Here is a 12,640-nt window from a genome sequence, read left to right on the forward strand (position 1 = left end):
GATGCTAGTATGAAGACCCTGGTCAGCATGGCTGATGCAGTGTTGGGGACTGATGCTAGTATGAATATGTACTGTAGACCCTGGTCAGCATGGCTGATGCAGTGTTAGGGACTGATGCTAGTATGAAGCTGTACTGTAGATCCTGGTCAGCATGGCTGATGCAGTGTTAGGGACTGATGCTGGTATGAAGCTGTACTGTAGATCCTGGTCAGCATGGCTGATGCAGGGAGGGCAGTGTTAGGGACTGATGCTAGTATGAAGATGTACTGTAGACCCTGGTCAGCATGGCTGATGCAGTGTTAGGGACTGATGCTGGTATGAAGCTGTACTGTAGATCCTGGTCAGCATGGCTGATGCTGGGAGGGCAGTGTTAGGGACTGATGCTTGTATGAAGACCCTGTCAACTGAAGACCCTGGTCAGACCCATGGCTGATGCAGGGAGGGCAGTGTTAGGGACTGATGCTGGTATGAAGACCCTGGTCAACATGGCTGATGCAGTGTTAGGGACTGATGCTGGTATGAATCTGTACTGAAGACCCTGGTCAGCATGGCTGATGCAGTGATAGGGATCCTGATGCTGGTATGAAGCTGTCCTGTAGATCCTGGTCAACATGGCTGATGCAGTGTTAGGGACTGATGCTGGTATGAAGCTGTCCTGTAGATCCTGGTCAGCATGGCTGATGCAGTGTTAGGGACTGATGCTAGTATGAAGCTGTCCTGTAGATCCTGGTCAGCATGGCTGATGCAGTGTTAGGGACTGATGCTGGTATGAAGACCCTGGTCAGCATGGCTGATGCAGGGAGGGCAGTGTTAGGGACTGATGCTGGTATGAATCTGTACTGAAGACCCTGGTCAGCATGGCTGATGCAGTGATAGGGACTGATGCTAGTATATGAAGCTGCTAGGCTGGTATGTTTGGCCGTCCCCTGCAAGGTGTCGATTGGTCAATCTCACACAGGGTCAAAGGTTAGGCTGGTTCTGTGGTGTCAACGGGCTGTAGAGCCCCTGAGAATGAAACACCAGGGAGTGTGACACTAGTCTGCACTGCAGACTACTTCTAGAGCTGCTAATAGACTAGCTGCTGTGACAGCTCACCCCTCACCTGTCTGTCCCCTGAATGAAGTGCTGTAATGATGTGTGTTGTGTTTGTGTAGGTGGTGAGATGTTCCGCAGTGCGCTGGGGAAGACCCTGGGCTTCGTGGGATACACCATCCAGTACGGCTGCGTCGCCCACTGTGCCTTTGAGTACATCGGAGAGTTTGTTGCGGTGTGTAGGATACTTTTCTCTCTGTGGCCATGGTCTGTGAATTCCCGAATAACAACTTCAATGTCTGTGAATATACCCACAGTGCTCTGGTCCTTCTATGGAGCCCACCATCACAAGCCACGACGTTGTCTTCTCAGAACGGTTGAGTCGCCATCTCTGCAGAATCGAGAAGTGAGTTTTAGTTTTCAACTTGAAATTCTCAAAGTTGGTAAAGTAAAACGTAGTTTACTCTGAGTGGTGTCTTTTTGCACCGTAACCCCTTGATGTTCTCCCTGATATCTGTGAATGACATCACACCCCATGGATCCTGTCTTCTCTGTCTGCAGTGGTGATATAGTCATCGCTAAGAGTCCATTTGATCCACATATGAACATCTGTAAAAGAGTCATCGGTTTGGAGGAGACAAAGTCTGCACCAGTGGCCCCTCGGATGTCTTCAAGACCCACCAATACGTAAGTATTCATCAACAGTCATGTCCCAGGACTCTCAGCCACATGTAAAGTATTCATCAACAGTCCCAGGACTCTCAGCCACATGTAAAGTATTCATCAACAGTCATGCCCCAGGACTCTCAGCCACATGTAAAGTATTCATCAACAGTCCCAGGACTCTCAGCCACATGTAAAGTATTCATCAACAGCCCCAGGACTCTCAGCCACATGTAAAGTATTCATCAACAGTCCCAGGACTCTCAGCCACATGTAAAGTATTCATCAACAGTCCCAGGACTCTCAGCCACATGTAAAGTATTCATCAACAGTCATGTCCCAGGACTCTCAGCTACATGTAAAGTATTCATCAACAGTCATGCCCCAGGACTCTCAGCCACATGTAAAGTATTCATCAACAGTCATGTCCCAGGACTCTCAGTATTCATCAACAGTCCCAGGACTCTCAGCTACATGTAAAGTATTCATCAACAGTCATGCCCCAGGACTCTCAGCCACATGTAAAGTATTCATCAACAGTCATGCCCCAGGACTCTCAGCCACATGTAAAGTATTCATCAACAGTCATGTCCCAGGACTCTCAGCTACATGTAAAGTATTCATCAACAGTCCCAGGACTCTCAGCCACATGTAAAGTATTCATCAACATTTAACATTACATTTACATTTAAGTCATTTAGCAGACGCTCTTATCCAGAGCGACTTACAAATTGGTGCATTCACCTTATGACATCCAGTGGAACAGCCACTTTACAATAGTGCATCTAAATCTTTTAAGGGGGGTGAGAAGGATTACTTTATCCTATCCTAGGTATTCCTTAAAGAGGTGGGGTTTCAGGTGTCTCCGGAAGGTGGTGATTGACTCCGCTGTCCTGGCGTCGTGAGGGAGTTTGTTCCACCATTGGGGGGCCAGAGCAGCGAACAGTTTTGACTGGGCTGAGCGGGAACTGTACTTCCTCAGTGGTAGGGAGGCGAGCAGGCCAGAGGTGGATGAACGAAGTGCCCTTGTTTGGGTGTAGGGCCTGATCAGAGCCTGGAGGTACTGAGGTGCCGTTCCCCTCACAGCTCCGTAGGCAAGCACCATGGTCTTGTAGCGGATGCGAGCTTCAACTGGAAACCAGTGGAGAGAGCGGAGGAGCGGGGTGACGTGAGAGAACTTGGGAAGGTTGAACACCAGACGGGCTGCGGCGTTCTGGATGAGTTGTAGGGGTTTAATGGCACAGGCAGGGAGCCCAGCCAACAGCGAGTTGCAGTAATCCAGATGGGAGATGACAAGTGCCTGGATTAGGACCTGTGCCGCTTCCTGTGTGAGGCAGGGTCGTACTCTGCGGATGTTGTAGAGCATGAACCTACAGGAACGGGCCACCGCCTTGATGTTAGTTGAGAACGACAGGGTGTTGTCCAGGATCACGCCAAGGTTCTTGGTGCTCTGGGAGGAGGACACAATGGAGTTGTCAACCGTGATGGCGAGATCATGGAACGGGCAGTCCTTCCCCGGGAGGAAGAGCAGCTCCGTCTTGCCGAGGTTCAGCTTGAGGTGGTGATCCGTCATCCACACTGATATGTCTGCCAGACATGCAGAGATGCGATTCGCCACCTGGTCATCAGAAGGGGGAAAGGAGAAGATTAATTGTGTGTCGTCTGCTTAGCAATGATAGGCGAGACCATGTGAGGTTATGACAGAGCCAAGTGACTTGGTGTATAGCGAGAATAGGAGAGGGCCTAGAACAGAGCTCTGGGGGACACCAGTGGTGAGAGCACGTGGTGAGGAGACAGATTCACGCCACGCCACCTGGTAGGAGCGACCTGTCAGGTAGGACGCAATCCAAGCGTGGGCTGCGCCGGAGACAGTCATGCCCCAGGACTCTCAGCCACATGTAAAGTATTCATCAACAGTCATGTCCCAGGACTCTCAGCCACATGTAAAGTATTCATCAACAGTCATGTCCCAGGACTCTCAGCTACATGTAAAGTATTCATCAACAGTCATGCCCCAGGACTCTCAGCCACATGTAAAGTATTCATCAACAGTCATGCCCCAGGACTCTCAGCCACATGTAAAGTATTCATCAACAGTCCCAGGACTCTCAGCCACATGTAAAGTATTCATCAACAGTCCCAGGACTCTCAGCTACATGTAAAGTATTCATCAACAGTCATGTCCCAGGACTCTCAGCCACATGTAAAGTATTCATCAACAGTCCCAGGACTCTCAGCCACATGTAAAGTATTAATCAACAGTTATGTCCCAGGACTCTCAGCCACATGTAAAGTATTCATCAACAGTCAAGCCCCAGGACTCTCAGCCACATGTAAAGTATTCATCAACAGTCATGTCCCAGGACTCTCAGCCACATGTAAAGTATTCATCAACAGTCATGTCCCAGGACTCTCAGCCACATGTAAAGTATTCATCAACAGTCATGTCCCAGGACTCTCAGCCACATGTAAAGTATTCATCAACAGTCCCAGGACTCTCAGCCACATGTAAAGTATTCATCAACAGCCCCAGGACTCTCAGCCACATGTAAAGTATTCTACCTTTAGTTTACCAGGTAAGAGTATTGAGAGCACATTTACAACAACGACCTGGAGAAGACTTTGACGAGGGCTTGACATGAGCCAGTAAAGCAATACATTCTGGATGAACGATTAAGCCTTGTCAAGACACTTCATGTTGTGTTTCAGATAGTCTCTCATTTCAGTCAATCATCTTCATAAGTAGCCAAACCCCTGTGTCTTCAACTCAATCCCAGTGTGTTCTGGGTGTTTAGATTCCAGACCAGGCACATCCATCTTGTGTCGTCAGTCCAAATATCATCCTTTGACAGCGACTGTATTTCCTCAGAGCCGTGGTTGTGGTGGAACCACTGTCATTGCATTCTTATTACTGCTCCCCCCCGGCCACGCCGCCCTCGGCCACCGCTCAGCCTGCCAATCTCTCTGAAGCCTGTTAGAGTTAGTGCCAACCGAGTGGACAGGTTGATGGGTGGGCTGAGGTGTTTGTGTTGTGTGTGTGTGTACACACACTCTCACATGAACAGTGGACGTATAGGTGAATGTAACCACACACAGGATGTGCTGGTGTCATCCAGGAAATGAAAGAAAGTCATTTTCCTCTGGGAACAGGTTTCATCTCTACACACAGGCAGTAAAGCTATATTGAACAGGTTTAATCTCTACACATGTCTTGGTCAAAGGTCTCAGCCTACAGATGTACTCTCTTAATTTGATCACTCTGTTGGTGTAGAAAATGCATACATGTTGTGTATTCAAGTTTTAAAACTTATTCTAATGTTTGCTATTCACACTTTAAAATGTCAGACTTGATTTACCCTTATTTAAAATGTATCAACCCATACAAAAATGTCCATGCATTTTTAATCCACATAATAATCCACATTTCCTGTTACTGCAGGATTATTTCCCTGCCGTGAGAAACTGGTCAAATTAAGATGGCAGATCGGTACCTCTGAAATGTGTCTCAGTGCAAGACATAGGTCAACAATGAATAAGACCAGACCAATCTCTGTAGGGTTTCCCCGTCAAAACACACACCAAAATGTCTGTCAACACAGTTGGTTGTGGTGTTAATGAAATAGAAGCCTTGTGTGACATAAGGCATCCCACCATGCATGTTTTTGTTTGTGTGCTATACCAGAGCCTGTCCTCACCTCCTCTTTCTTCTGACGGGCTGGCAGGTTCTTTCCTCCCACATTGATGATGAGGCGATGGACAAATTGGCTTGTCACCTCCTAGGAGTCTTTTCTACAGTATGTCTGCTGCATTGTCACAACAAAGACATTTGATCCATGATATGATGGTGGGTGTCTTTGAGAGAGACAGAGGGGGAGAGAGAGCCTTCAGAGTCTAAAGCTATCCCCTCCATGTTAGACAAAACACAGTACCTCAATGATATTAGTCTAATGATCAGAGCAGGGTGAGGCCTTAAACAGCACTACCTCAATCATGTTAGCTTAATGAGCGACTCAGGGTGAGGCCTTAAACAGCACTACCTCAATCATGTTATCTTAATGAGCGAAGCAGCGTGAGGCCTTAAACAGCACTACCTCAATCATGTTATCTTAATGAGCGACTCAGGGTGAGGCCTTAAACAGCACTACCTCAATCATGTTATCTTAATGAGTGACGCATGGTGAGGCCTTAAACAGCACTACCTCAATCATGTTAGCTTAATGAGCGACTCAGGGTGAGGCCTTAAACAGCACTACCTCAATCATGTTATCTTAATGAGTGACGCATGGTGAGGCCTTAAACAGCACTACCTCAATCATGTTAGCTTAATGAGCCAAGCAGGGTGAGGCCTTAAACAGCACTCTAAGCTAACATGATTGAGGTAGTGCTGTTAAACCTCACCTGAGTCGCTCATTAAGCTAACATGATTGAGGTAATGAGCCAAGCAGGGTGAGGTCTTAAACAGCACTACCTCAATCATGTTATCTTAATGAGCGACTCAGGGTGAGGCCTTAAACAGCACTACCTCAATCATGTTAGCTTAATGAGCCAAGCAGGGTGAGGCCTTAAACAGCACTACCTCAATCATGTTATCTTAATGAGCGACTCAGGGTGAGGCCTTAAACAGCACTACCTCAATCATGTTAGCTTAATGAGCCAAGCAGGGTGAGGCCTTAAACAGCACTACCTCAATCATGTTATCTTAATGAGCGAAGCAACGTGAGGCCTTAAACAGCACTACCTCAATCATGTTGTAGAGCATGGCGCTTAACGCCAGGGTAGTGGGTTCAATCCCGGGCGTAGAATGTATGCACACATGACTGTAAGTCGCTTTGGATAAAAGCGTCTGCTAAATGGCATATATTATTATTATTATTATATTATGTTATCTTAATGAGCGACTCAGGGTGAGGCCTTAAACAGCACTACCTCAATCATGTTATCTTAATGAGTGACGCATGGTGAGGCCTTAAACAGCACTACCTCAATCATGTTAGCTTAATGAGCGACTCAGGGTGAGGCCTTAAACAGCACTACCTCAATCATGTTATCTTAATGAGTGACGCATGGTGAGGCCTTAAACAGCACTACCTCAATCATGTTAGCTTAATGAGCCAAGCAGGGTGAGGCCTTAAACAGCACTCTAAGCTAACATGATTGAGGTAGTGCTGTTTAAGGCCTCACCCTGAGTCGCTCATTAAGCTAACATGATTGAGGTAATGAGCCAAGCAGGGTGAGGTCTTAAACAGCACTACCTCAATCATGTTATCTTAATGAGCGACTCAGGGTGAGGCCTTAAACAGCACTACCTCAATCATGTTAGCTTAATGAGCCAAGCAGGGTGAGGCCTTAAACAGCACTACCTCAATCATGTTATCTTAATGAGCGACTCAGGGTGAGGCCTTAAACAGCACTACCTCAATCATGTTAGCTTAATGAGCCAAGCAGGGTGAGGCCTTAAACAGCACTACCTCAATCATGTTATCTTAATGAGCGACTCAGGGTGAGGCCTTAAACAGTACTACCTCAATCATGTTATCTCAATGAGCGACTCAGGGTGAGGCCTTAAACAGCACTACCTCAATCATGTTAGCTTAATGAGCCAAGCAGGGTGAGGCCTTAAACAGCACTACCTCAATCATGTTATCTTAATGGCCTCAGGGTGAGGCCTTAAACAGCACTACCTCAATCATGTTAGCTTAATGAGCCAAGCAGGGTGAGGCCTTAAACAGCACTACCTCAATCATGTTATCTTAATGAGCGACTCAGGGTGAGGCCTTAAACAGCACTACCTCAATCATGTTATCTTAATGAGCGACTCAGGGTGAGGCCTTAAACAGCACTACCTCAATCATGTTATCTTAATGAGCGACTCAGGGTGAGGCCTGACCAGGCTGTTGAATGGCAGACTTCACTATCCAGGTGAGCTCAGCTTTCCCACCTTGACACGTCTCTGACAGGTACACATAGCCTCGCCCCCACCCCTTCAACCACCCAACCACAGAACAGGTTCCATCACTCCCTCTGAGTCCCATCACAACACAGCCGCCAGGTTGAGCTGAGATACGCCACTCAACCCTAAACCCTAGCTGGGCACACAGTCTGACTGGATGACTGGGCTGGCTGGAAGTGTGTTGTGGAAAGTAACAATGTCTGTTGATTATGGTTTGGCTGAGCGCTCTCATTCTGTTCTGGTGACTCAGTGTAGGGAGTTGGGAGAGGGCATGTCAGACTCGGAGCTTAGTGTCATGGAGAAGTAGGTAAACAGTTCATGAGGAGTGTTTGCTTCTCTGCCTGTCAATCATGCAGGTGCTTATCCTTGACATCCTCTCTACCTTCACTCAACACTGGTGTGTGATCCATAAATTAGTTTTCAGAGACTGCTGTGGTTATGATGGCCTGCGGTGAGCTTGCAGGTGTTTAATCAGAGAAGAAGAGTTCCACCAACTATGACTGGGGACAGAATTTGTCTACCTCGTTCCAATACCTCCAGTATCATACCCCTAGGTAATAACCAGATCTATTTGAACATCCCGTGCAGGTAAAATGAAAGGAGAGGTTAGTTCTACCCTCTGGTTAAGTTAGGGTTCAAGAGGAGAACGTCAGGGACATCCGTTTCTACAAATGAGAGTCTGGCCTCTCTTTACACCATCCCAGTCATAATAAAATGTACGTTTCTGACATGTGTTAACATGCAAGGTGATGTGTGAACCCTCGGTCTTTCACCACCATAATATATGTTTCAGAGGAGTAACTTTGCAATACCCTGTCTGTGGCTAGAGACTCCATGTGGAATGTTCTCTACAGGGTCATTAGTTTGATGCTCAGAATCAATCAGAGCTTTGGTGTTTGTGTGTCTGTGTATTTGTTGATCACTCTTGATTGACTCGCAGCAGATCGATCTAAATTTATTGACCTTGTTAGTAGTGGACAGAATGGAGTCTAGATCCTGAATAGAGTTGACCTATACCTTGATGTTGGATTAGTTAGGTAGTTCCTCCGAACCTTCACTCCATGGGCCCTAAGCTTTAACCACCACTAATGTATCCTACCTAGTGTTTGCTGAACTCTGAGGCAGTGTAATGGACTCAGATTAGACCTTCTGCTAGCCTAAAAAGCCCTTTCGGTAACGTTTCTATGGACACTTGAACCCGCTTTGAAACCAGAAGTAGTCTGAACCTGTGTTCAAGCAGCCGCCCCTTTTGTGTCTCCTAAAACATAGATGAGCGTGCCTACCGACAGGGTCGTGTTGATGATATTACAGCCCTGACTTTCTGAGCAGGACAAAGGCAGTGAGTCAGTCTAAGATGGAGGCTGAGGCTGGAGCATAGCAGGGGCTTATGGTCCAGCAGATGACAAACGGCACCGGCGTTCCTCTCTGGTCTCCGTGTGCTTGGGAGCAGCCATATGTTGCCATGCTACTGAGGGGTAATGGTGGGAATGCAGCAGGCTGACATATGCTTCTCAGATGACATTGGTTTGTGTCGTCGTTGTTCTTGGGGGCCGAGTTGTTTACCTCGTGTTAGGTCAATATATCACGATTAGTGTCGGCTCATCTGGCTCGTCTATGGAATATGAAACGCAACACAATGCATAGGTTAATACTGCATAAGGATTCTGGATGTTGGGACGATTGCGATACGATGGACGCACACAATTGGAATCAAGACATCAGTGTTTGCGTCCCCCCCCCCACCCTCTGATAATGTTCTCATCTGATTTCATCTCCCTCTCCTTTTCTCCCCAAGACCTTGTTCATTAAAAAGTTAGGCAACACAAACACAGTTGCAGATTGTGATGCCCATTATGACAATATAATGTGTTGTTTATCCTGTCTTCACATATAGGAGGGACGAGGAACTTAATTAGGGCCTTGACAAGATTATTCTAGTAAAGTGATGAGATGAATCATAATTGGTGTCACTGTGGATTAGCGCTCGCTCCGATTGGCCACCCCACTGGCAGCTCGGGCCTCACTAATGGAGACTAGTGGACGATTCAGACTGAAAATCTTCAGCCCTGGCCCTCTCTCTCTCTCCCCCTCTATATCTCCCTTGGTAAGAGGGGTTAGATCTCAGCCAACAGCCTAATGGCCCCTTTTGAAGTCCCACTAAATCCCCTGACCCTGCCCCCGTTACACATGACCCCTTGCTCCTATGGCCATCCGAGGCTAAAGGAGGACAGACCAGGGGTTGACGTTAAGTTGGGGTGAGGGAAGGTGGGGGGGGGGGATGTTCAGTTGGGCGAGGCGGCTGAGGTGGGCTCTCTACATAATGGTGGGTGGAGGGTGCTGGCGCTGTATTGTCTCACTCCTTCATGTAAACAAAGTTTAAAAGCTAGGTAAGGGAATGGTGTTGTTTACAGTATAACTGGCTGTTGCAGTCATCGTGGAACAAATTCAATATTTTCTATCGTTGTGTTTTTTCCTGTGTCATCCCGTGGGTGTGCGTCTTGCTGTGGGTGTGCGTCTTGCCGTGGGGGTGTGTCTTGCCGTGGGGTGTGTCTAGGTTCCAAAAGGGCACGTGTGGCTGGGGGGATAATCTTGAATTCCACAGACTCCAGGAGGGCCCAGTTCCCTATGCCCTGATTCTAGGTGTCTGCTTAAAAGGAGGGGAACATCGCCGGACCCATCTGACATTCATTAGAGTTAGTATAATGGTCTGCATAAAGAGTTAGTAGAATGCTCTGGTCTGTATAAAGAGTTAGTAGAATGCTCTTGTCTGTGTAAAGAGTTAGTAGAATGCTCTTGTCTGTGTAAAGAGTTAGTAGAATGTTCTGGTCTGTATAAAGAGTTAGTAGAATGCTCTGGTCTGTGTAAAGAGTTAGTAGAATGTTATGGTCCCTAAAGAGTTAGTAGAATCTGGTCTGTATAAAGAGTTAGTAGAATGCTCTGGTCTGTATAAAGAATGTTCTGGTCTGTATAGTTAGAGAATGCTCTGGTCTGTGTAAAGAGTTAGTAGAACCCATCTCTGGTCTGTATAAAGAGTTAGTAGAATGCTCTGGTCTGTGTAAAGAGTTAGTAGAATGTTCTGGTCTGTATAAAGAGTTAGTATAAAGAGTTAGTAGAATGTTCTGGTCTGTATAAAGAGTTAGTAGAATGCTCTGGTCTGTGTAAAGAGTTAGTAGAATGTTCTGGTCTGTATAAAGAGTTAGTAGAATGCTCTGGTCTGTGTAAAGAGTAGTAGAATGTTCTGGTCTGTATAAAGAGTTAGTAGAATGCTCTGGTCTGGTCTAGAATGTCTGTGTAAAGAGTTAGTAGAATGTTCTGGTCTGTATAAAGAGTTAGTAGAATGTCTCTGGTCTGTATAAAGAGTTAGTAGAATGCTCTGGTCTGTGTAAAGAGTTAGTAGAATGCTCTGGTCTGTATAAAGAGTTAGTAGAATGCTCTGGTCTCTGTAAAGAGTTAGTAGAATGCTCTGGTCTGTGTAAAGAGTTAGTAGAATGCTCTGGTCTCTGTAAAGAGTTAGTAGAATGCTCTGGTCTCTGTAAAGAGTTAGTAGAATGCTCTGGTCTCTGTAAAGAGTTAGTAGAATGCTCTGGTCTCTGTAAAGAGTTAGTAGAATGCTCTGGTCTCTGTAAAGAGTTAGTAGAATGCTCTGGTCTCTGTAAAGAGTTAGTAGAATGCTCTGGTCTCTGTAAAGAGTTAGTAGAATGCTCTGGTCTGTATAGAGAGAAATCTGTGCCACGTTTACGATATCACAGCCTCCTTTTGTCTTTGCCCATGGCCATGGTGAAATATGAAATGCCTTGCACTGAAATTGATTGTAGGTTTTGCTCTGCCTGGATTCAAAATATTCCTTATTCCCCATTCTGTGGCAAGTTGAGTAAATGCAAACACTCAAACAAGTTGGAAGTTCAAGACAGATCTGTCTCGTAGACCAAGGCCTGGGCTATTGTCTAGCTGTCCATTTTGCTGTGTTGTCATGTCACTGGATGTCATAGCAACCATGACCCTGGAAACAGGTCAGACAACCTTCTGTCCGTTTGACTGGACAGCAGCCGTCCACTGGGGGCCCAATGACGAGACCTGACGACAGTTTTATGAAGTCTCATACATCATTTAAATCCACGTTACCAAGCGTATCCAGGAAGTGAGGATGTTGGAACAGTCATGATAAACACATTATGTAATGGATAAATGTTGTTTGTTCTTCTTTTACGAGAGCCCTAGTACCCTTTTAACCCAACGTCTTCTGTCTTCTCCTTTGTTTGTTATGGTGTTTTTCTCTCTTTCCAGCTCTGGCCTCTACATCATGTTGGTGCCCTCAACCAAAGTCCCACAGGACGAGTCGTAAAAAGGAGTGACTGAGTCTACTGATCTGTGTACATGCATCATTTTGTAATATTTTCTAATTAAAGGCATATTTATCTTGAAGAATTTTGTCCCTCTCAGTTTGACTGACAATTTGAGTTCATTTGGGTTGAATTGTAGGGTGTGTTTTTGTCAAATGTGAAAATCCATGGATAGTTGATCTGCAGGTCGATAACGTACCAGGCATAGTAATCTGGGGGTTCCAGTGTGTTGGCAGGAGCAGCACCCTGCTCTGTAGGAACAGCGTCACGTGAGGAGAGATTTAAACTGTGCCTCTCTGGAGCTGCTAGTGGTAGAGAGGAGGAGAAGGAGAGACTTGTTGCTCTCACACTCCACTTTGGTATGATTTTGGACTAACAGAAGAACTCATCTCTGACCCAGCTAACTCAACAGATTACAGTGAATAGCTGAAATCCAGCATCCAAGAAGTAGAGGCCATTCATTTAAATCAGTTGAATTGTCCTGGAATGGATGTCTTCTGCCACTGTAGATCTGAGATGCCTATTTTTAGAATCTCTACGTGTATAATTGACTGGCCTACAATGCAGGGCGTGCTGTATGTATCATCCCTGACAGACATGGAAAATGGGGGTCAGGAAGGATCAAAGACGCTCAACATCTACAAAGGAATACAAA

General features: G+C 46.2%; 1 pseudogene; it reads left to right on the plus strand.

Moving 5' to 3' along the window:
• Positions 1 to 710: 710 nt before the first annotated feature.
• On the plus strand, positions 711 to 12,067 carry LOC124026870 (annotated as a pseudogene).
• Positions 12,068 to 12,640: the final 573 nt, after the last annotated feature.

This window comes from Oncorhynchus gorbuscha, unplaced genomic scaffold (assembly GCF_021184085.1).
Source record: "Oncorhynchus gorbuscha isolate QuinsamMale2020 ecotype Even-year unplaced genomic scaffold, OgorEven_v1.0 Un_scaffold_2851, whole genome shotgun sequence".
Lineage (NCBI taxonomy): Eukaryota > Metazoa > Chordata > Actinopteri > Salmoniformes > Salmonidae > Oncorhynchus > Oncorhynchus gorbuscha.